This window comes from Eptatretus burgeri, chromosome 5 (genome assembly GCF_056783735.1).
Source record: "Eptatretus burgeri isolate ZD-2024b chromosome 5, Ebu_testis_v1, whole genome shotgun sequence".
Classification (NCBI taxonomy): Eukaryota; Metazoa; Chordata; class Myxini; order Myxiniformes; family Myxinidae; genus Eptatretus; species Eptatretus burgeri.
This window is the reverse complement of record NC_140965.1, coordinates 12,885,691-12,893,190: the sequence shown is the minus strand read 5'-3', so window position 1 is coordinate 12,893,190 and position 7,500 is coordinate 12,885,691. Positions and strand designations below refer to the sequence as shown.

At 40.3% G+C, this 7,500-nt stretch overlaps 1 long non-coding RNA gene across 1 annotated transcript in view; it reads right to left on the bottom strand.

Moving 5' to 3' along the window:
• The window catches only part of LOC147025866 (uncharacterized), a 270,846-nt gene that overhangs the window by 101,573 nt on the left and 161,773 nt on the right, over window positions 1-7,500 (bottom strand). The window lies entirely within an intron of this gene.

Here is a 7,500-nt window from a genome sequence, read left to right as displayed (position 1 = left end):
ACGATATACCAACGAATAATTATCGTGTAGCCGGCGTTCACAAACTATGCCCAACGATAGCCTAACTTATCCATATCGTGTGGCAGTTTATCTTTGCCGGTGACGTGGGGTTTGCTATTCATAGGCTGCCATTAACGATTTAAATGGCTGCATCTCCACTATTGAAAGTAGACGCTTGCGCTCAACAATTGGATTTTTTTTTTACACTCAACGACTTTTAAACGGTACCACTCAGCTATTTTCATTGTTTACAATGAACGATTTAAATTGCTGTCACTCGCCTTTGTTTTTTGACGCTGGGGTTTTGAAATTTGAAGCGTTTCTTCTGAACGTGTTAAAACGCTCAAACTCGACTATTTTAAATAGACGCTGCGGATGGACAATTGGAATCATAGCAAAGCTAGGCATCGAAGTGTGAACATCCTCGTCATGCAGAAGAAAAGTTTGAAGAATGCTGCAAATAAGTGTCCTGGCCGTGGCCGTGGACGCTGACGCAAGGACGATCCATTATACCGACGTCTTTCAGCCTATGAGCAACTTAAAAGTAACGTCTGTCGATGTGTGGCAACGATCGCGTAACATGCCAACAACACGTTAATCATAGGTTAGAAATAAGTTTCGGGTACGCTAAGCATTACCTCGGCGTGTCTCAACTTATGATTAACTTACAAGTAGCATGTGTTGACGTCTGTCAACGATCACAGACCGTGCATACAACTTGTGGCCAGCGTAGCGGAACGTGTGAGTCATACGCCGGCATACGTCGTGAAATTTCAAGCATGAAAAAATTTGAGGACAACCAAAAAGTACAACGTTTAAAGCCAACGTACAACGACATATGGCAGTGTTTTTCAGCGTGCTCTCAATGTTATCAAAACTTACCCATAACATATTCAACGTGTGCCAGCGTTTTAGAAAAAAAATTCTAAAATCGGCATACGTTGGCTAAAACGTCAAGGTGTGACCGGGCCTTTACTTGTGAAAAAGGAATGTTTTTAAAGTATATTGGTTGGCTGCATGTGTTATTACTCGGCGAAAAAAAAATTTGGACAAGTATGTTGGTCTGTATCATCTGTCTGTTAGCCAGCGATTTTTGGCCACAGTTTTCAAGCAATCGTTCTGAAATTATTTGTGTGTGTAGGTGGCCGGCCAAAGAGAGCAACGCTTAATTTTGGTGAAGATCCGAATCCGGATCCGGATCTGAGAATTTTTAAACTGATTCTTCACCATTGAGAGATAGGACCAAAAACGAGATATATAGCATGATATCTCATAAGGTTATGGATGGGTTCACACGAAACTTGGTGGACATGTTGGGAGAGTAAAGAGGAAGCATTGATTCAATTTTGGTAAAGATCCAAGTACAGATCTGGACACGAAAATTATTTAATTTTTAACTGATTCTTCACCATTGAGAGATGGGGCCAAAAACGATAGATAGCACAACATCTCAAAAGGTTATGGATGGATCCTGCAGAAACTTTGTGAACCGGTTGGGAGTGTGAAAGGGACTAATTGATTCAATTTTCATGAAGATTCGAATCCGGATCTGGATGCGAGAATTATTTAATTTTTAACTGACGCGGGAAGTGATTCTTCACCATTGAGAGATGGGGCCAAAAACGATGTATAGCATGATATCTCTAAAAGTTGTGGACGACTTGTGACAACACGAGGTGGAAAAGTTGGTTGGGTGACAAGAACAAGCCGATTCGATTTTGGTCAAGGTCCAGATTCAGATCCGACTGATTAGTGGCATACAAAATTTAAATTGTTCAGCCTGGAGGAGGTACTGCATGCGCTGTACCGAGTGCCCTCCCTTTTCGCCAAGTGTCACTGTCGGAGTGATTTTTCATTCTTTTGTCTGTTTATTTGTATGTTTATCGCCTCCAGGTCACAATATGAAACCAATCTTCACGAAACTTGACCACATGGTAGAGTTCGTCATGACATAAAGAAACAGATTGTTGTTTTTTTTTAGGTCAAAAGGTCAACATAGGCCAAAGGTCAACAAATTTGTTGAGTTTCTAAAATCCTCAATTTTCATCCGATTGACCGGAAATTTGAAGAGGATTTGCATATCAGGTCATTGAAGTCAACCACCAATTATTTTCGAGGTCATCATCGGTCATAAGGTCAACATAGGCCGAATTTCTAAAATTGTCAATTTTCATCCAATTCACTTTAAATTTGAAGAAGTGTTGCGTATTTGGTAATTTAATTCAACCAGCTATTAATTTTGAGGTCCACATAGACTGAAAGGTCAACATAAGCCAAAGGTCAACAACTAAGGTGGAGTTTCTAAAATTGTCAATTTTCATCTGATTGACTTGAAATTTGAAGAGTTGCATGTTTGGTCATTGACTTAAACCACCAATTATTTTTGAGGTCAAATTTGTTTTGATGGAATTCACAAGTATTGTGTTCTGCATAACATCTTTCTTGTTTGTTTGTGTGAAGAATATCTCAAAAAGTTGTGGACGGATTCAGATGAAATTTGGTGGACAGTTTGGGTGTGTGACAAGGACGAACTCATTAGATTTTGATGACAATCCGGATCAGGATACTAGAATTTTTAAAGTGATTCTTCATCATTGAGAGATAAGGCCAAAAACTATACATATAACGATATCTCAAAAAGTTGTGGATGAATTTGGACAAAACTTGGTGGACAGGTTGTGTGATTGACAAGGACGAATTCATTTGATTTTGGTGAAGATCAGAATTCAGATCATGATATGAGAATTATTTAATTTTTAAAGTGATTCTTTGCCTTTGAGAGATAGGGCCAAAAATGATATATAGCATGATAGTTCAAAAATGTATTGGGCCCGATATGTTCTCGTGGATCAGGCATTACATGGCGGAGGTATGTGCTCTACTGAGTGCCATTCTCGTTCATAAAGCAATTAGTCTTCTTCTTTGCAAATCAAATTGGTCTGTATTTATCACACATAAATTTGAAATGCTGAAAACAATAAACTGCCCTGTAAAATGTTTACTCTCAGGGTGATGACATCATCAGTCTTTAAAGATGAAAACAGTCAATTACAACAGCATTCGGGAGAGCACAAACCCCCGCCAGGCTGAACAGTTTACGTTCTGTATCCCACTGATAGGCCGGATCTGCATCCGGACCTGAACCAAAATCTAATCAGCTTGTTATCTTGTCATCGAAGTACTATTACTGAGTCACTTTTCGATCCAACACAAGGAAGAGAGGTCCATCGCGTACCTTATAAACCATAAAAGATTACCCAAAGTTTTTTTTTTTAACTTTCATGTGGCGTGTTCTTTCTAAATCAAACTTCAGACCAAGAAAGAACCGAAAGAAGTAAAGAGCAAAGTTTGAGTCATCAGGAGGAACATGGATAGCATTCGGGTTTCAGCCGCTACTCTACAACTCTCAAACATATCCAGACGCAGCCAAGTGAGCCTTCCAGAAAAAAATTTCTGCAAGAATTTACTTTTCCTGAGAAAGATAGATAAAGAAAGAGAGCAATAGAGAGGAAAAGAGATGAAAGAAAAGGAAAAGAAGGAATTAGAATGAATAAAGAGCATTGTGAAAAAAAAATGAGAAAAAAGTGTGAAAAGAACAAAGAACAAAGAAGTCGGGAAGAACTCGGACAGACATATTTCAGCAGTTACTCCACAGGCTCAAACGCAGCGGTTTCCCAAAAATTCAGAAAGATGAATTGACTTTCACCATTACCTGTCCACGATGCAATAAGTGTGTGCGAAAGCAATTACAGCATGAGCAAACCAAGCATCCATCAGTGGGTGAGAACTGAGAAGCAAAAGACTGAGTGCGGGTACACTGATGCAACTAGCGGCACCACCCCATGCCTTTCATGCAGGTCTGACTTATGGAACTACACCACAAGCCATTCATCAAGCCACGTTTGAGTTTACCTTGATCACCACACGATGTGACCTACAAGTCCCAAATGTGGTTGATGATATAAAACAATTCATTTTGCTCTGCTCTGTTCACACCGTAACTTGCATGAGACGTTCAGGAGTAAAGGTTTACTGTGTGCCACAGCAAAGCAATGTTGAGGATTTCACACACAGCCTTCTCGAGGGAAATCAGAAATAATGTTATTGCACTTTGTTACAGAGAGAAGAAGCAAATGTAATGTACACTTTAATACAATGTTGTTGTTAAATATAAATGTTTTATCCATGCATGTGCAGGTGACCCAATCCCTCAGTTGACTCAAATATCATGGTTTAATATATATATATATATATATATATATATATATATATATATATATTTAAAAAATTAAAAATTAAGCTCCCAACTTATCAAAGGAGTTTTAAGGTGCAACTCACTTGCTCAACCATAAAGGCAAACATGAAGACCAAGGAGTTTTCCAAAGAAGTCACACATAAAGTGGTGGAGAAGCACAGCTCAGGAGAGGATTACAAGAACATTTAAAAGTTACTCATTATCCCTTTGAGTACGGTGAAATCCATCATTAAGAAGTGGAAGATGCATCATACTACCCAGATTCTACCCAAGCCAGGTTGCCCATCCAAACTCAGCAGCCGGGCAAGCAGGAAACTGGTTCGGGATGTCACTGTAAATCCAACAATGACTTTGAAATGTCTGCAAGGCTCAATGTCCAAGATAGGGGGTCAGCATTCTTCAACAAACAATATCCTGTTCCCTTCACAAAGCTGACTGGCTTCCATGGACTGGTGACAAAAAAAGAAGCCAAATTACTGAAAAAGTAACATCTAAAAGCTCGTCTGGAGTTTGCAAAAAAGCATCTTGATGATGCTGCAGGCGTGTGGAGAAACATTTTGTGGTCAGACGAGACAAAAATTGAACTTTTTGGTCTCAATGCAAAGTGTTACATCTCGTGCAAAACTAACACTGCACATCACCCAGTTAACACCAGCCCTACTGTCAAGCATGGTGGTGCTAGCATCATGTTATGGAGCTGCTTTTCATCAACAGGGACTGGCAAGCTTGTCAGGATAGAAGAGACAATGGACGGTGCAAAGTCCAGGAGAAACCTTGATGAAAACCTTCTTGATTCAGCCATTAATCTGAAACTGGGTAGGAGATTCACATTTCAGCAGGACGATGATCCGAAGCACAAAGCTAAAGCCACACTGGAGTGGATGAATAAGAAGAAAATAAATGTTCTTTAGTGGCCCAGTCCAAGTCCTGACTTTAACCCAATTGAACATTTATGGCGAGAGTTGAAGATTGCAGTCCATCGACGATCCCCATCAAACTTGGCAGAACAAGAGCAATTTTCACGTGAAGAATGGGCAATCATTTTACCATCCCACTGTACAAAGCTGGTGAAGACCTTCCAATAAAGACTCAAAGCAGTCATTGCTGCAAAAGGTGCTTCCACCAAGTACTGACCTCAGGGGCTGAATACTTTTACAACCAGTGAATTTTGATTTGAACATAACTTTTGCAGGTATTACTGAGATGTAACCAATTCAACTATAACAATGTTTAGTTTGATCTCTTCAGTTATTAATTATAAAAAAGTTAATTTGGAAAAAATTTTTATGCATATTTCGTAATCTTACGATGCCGTAGTTAATGGACCGGTGGTTGTGTGTTTGTTTGCTTGTGTGCTTGTTAGTCATGCTTCTCCTCCTACAGTTTTGGGCTGATTACATTCAGACTTGCTCGTAGGCTCCGCACGACCCCAAATAATGTATCGGGGTGTTTTTATCTCTGCCGGTGGTCTTGGGGATGACGTGAGGAGGGGGACGCAAACTCTCTATGTAAATGTGTATTGTGTAGGGCTGCCTCCAGGTGGGGAAGATATTACAAGTCTCCACCATTTACAGCACTGTATTCCTGTCCCCACGTTTTCCAGTGTTGTGAGGTGTTTTGAATAATTATAAGCAGTGGGTATGTTGTTGTTCCATGCACGTAACCCAGGTTTTTTCTTTTGTTTTTGGCCGAAACAGAGTTTTCAGTTGCCTATACACTGCCAAAATAAAGATCGGTGTCAGCCGAACGTGTTGCATGCTTGGAACAAGATCGCCCGTCGGACGGGTACTCGGCTAATTCATCTAAATGTGGCATTACTGGTATGGGGTGAATACTATTGCAGGCCACTGTATTACGTTTTTTAAAAAATCATTTGTTTAGCTCAGGAGGAAGGGAACAGCCTGCAGAAATTCTCCCTCACAAGGTAAACACTCGAAACTTGGTTTCTTATGACGGTTCTTGCTGAGTGACCAAGAATAAATTCCCCCCCAAAATGAGATTTGATAAGCGTTTCTTTCCTTGGATAGCAGTGGGAGGAAAGAATTGAACGGTAGATCAGCAGATGCTGCAATGAGCTCAGGGAGAGACAGCTTGGTAAATTTGGACAAACTGTGCCATTGTGACGTTTTACCACTGCTATATTGGCATCTCACTCCTCTGTGCATGTATGATCAGGTCAAATTCAGAGACAAAGTACTGTAAAATGGCAGGTTTGTTTTTCGATACATGTTCCGATTTGTGTTCAAAATACAACATTCAATATAAATAAGTGGTTCCTCGATCATAAACTGATGTTTGTAGACACACGGGCAGACAGACGGACATGAACCAATTGGTTAAGCCCTCTTTTCGCTTCGGGGGAGCAGGGTAATGACGTACCTCTGTGCAAGCCATGGCTTTCTAAGAAAAACAGGATGTACCGCCTATAGCAATGCTGTGAATGTCAAGACTAAAAGACTTAGCCAATGAAAGCAAGTCATTTGCTCTGACATGGTATACCAAATCCCCTTTCACACTTTTACAACAGATTGAGAGAGTATCTGAATCAATGGACCTTGAATACCTGTGCCTGTGGTGCAGGCTGCTAAAGGTGGAGAAATGATTCAGCTGGCATTGTTCAGGACCTTTTGTCCAACTGCAAGGCCACGCTCCATCCAAGGTTTATTTAAAGTGCACAGATTCACACTTTGGTTTTACTCATGTATCCAGATCATAACGTCATGGTTCAGGATGACAATGGCATCATCCATCATGCTCAAGTGTTCAGAGCTGGGTTGAGTGTATAATACAAGGTAGACATCACACATTCGCTTGTGACCACCATGTGTGGTGTCCGGATAAACATTTGATTGAAGACCAAAAGATGTCTGGTTTAAGCAACAGTAAAAGTTAAAAATGCTATTTCTGAGAAAATAAATGAGAGTGCAAGGTAAGATTGAGCAAGAACCTAAAACTCAGAGGTAAAAGAGTGAAGGTGATGTTTTTAATTAAGAGTAAAGCTTTTTTAAAGTGTAAAGTCCAGGAAAACAATAGAACCCAGTCATTGTTTTTCCTTTAGAAAATACCAAGGACATGGAAGAGGAGAGAGGGTGATTGAGGATAAAAAGGCACCAAACTGATTGATAGTGGGGCAGTGTGGCCACAGTTGGACAACAAAAGCAACTCCCACACACTTTCTGCAATCCCACTCTTCCCTCCAGGTCTTCAAAACAGCTGTTCATCACCATCTCTTATCTTCCCCCTTC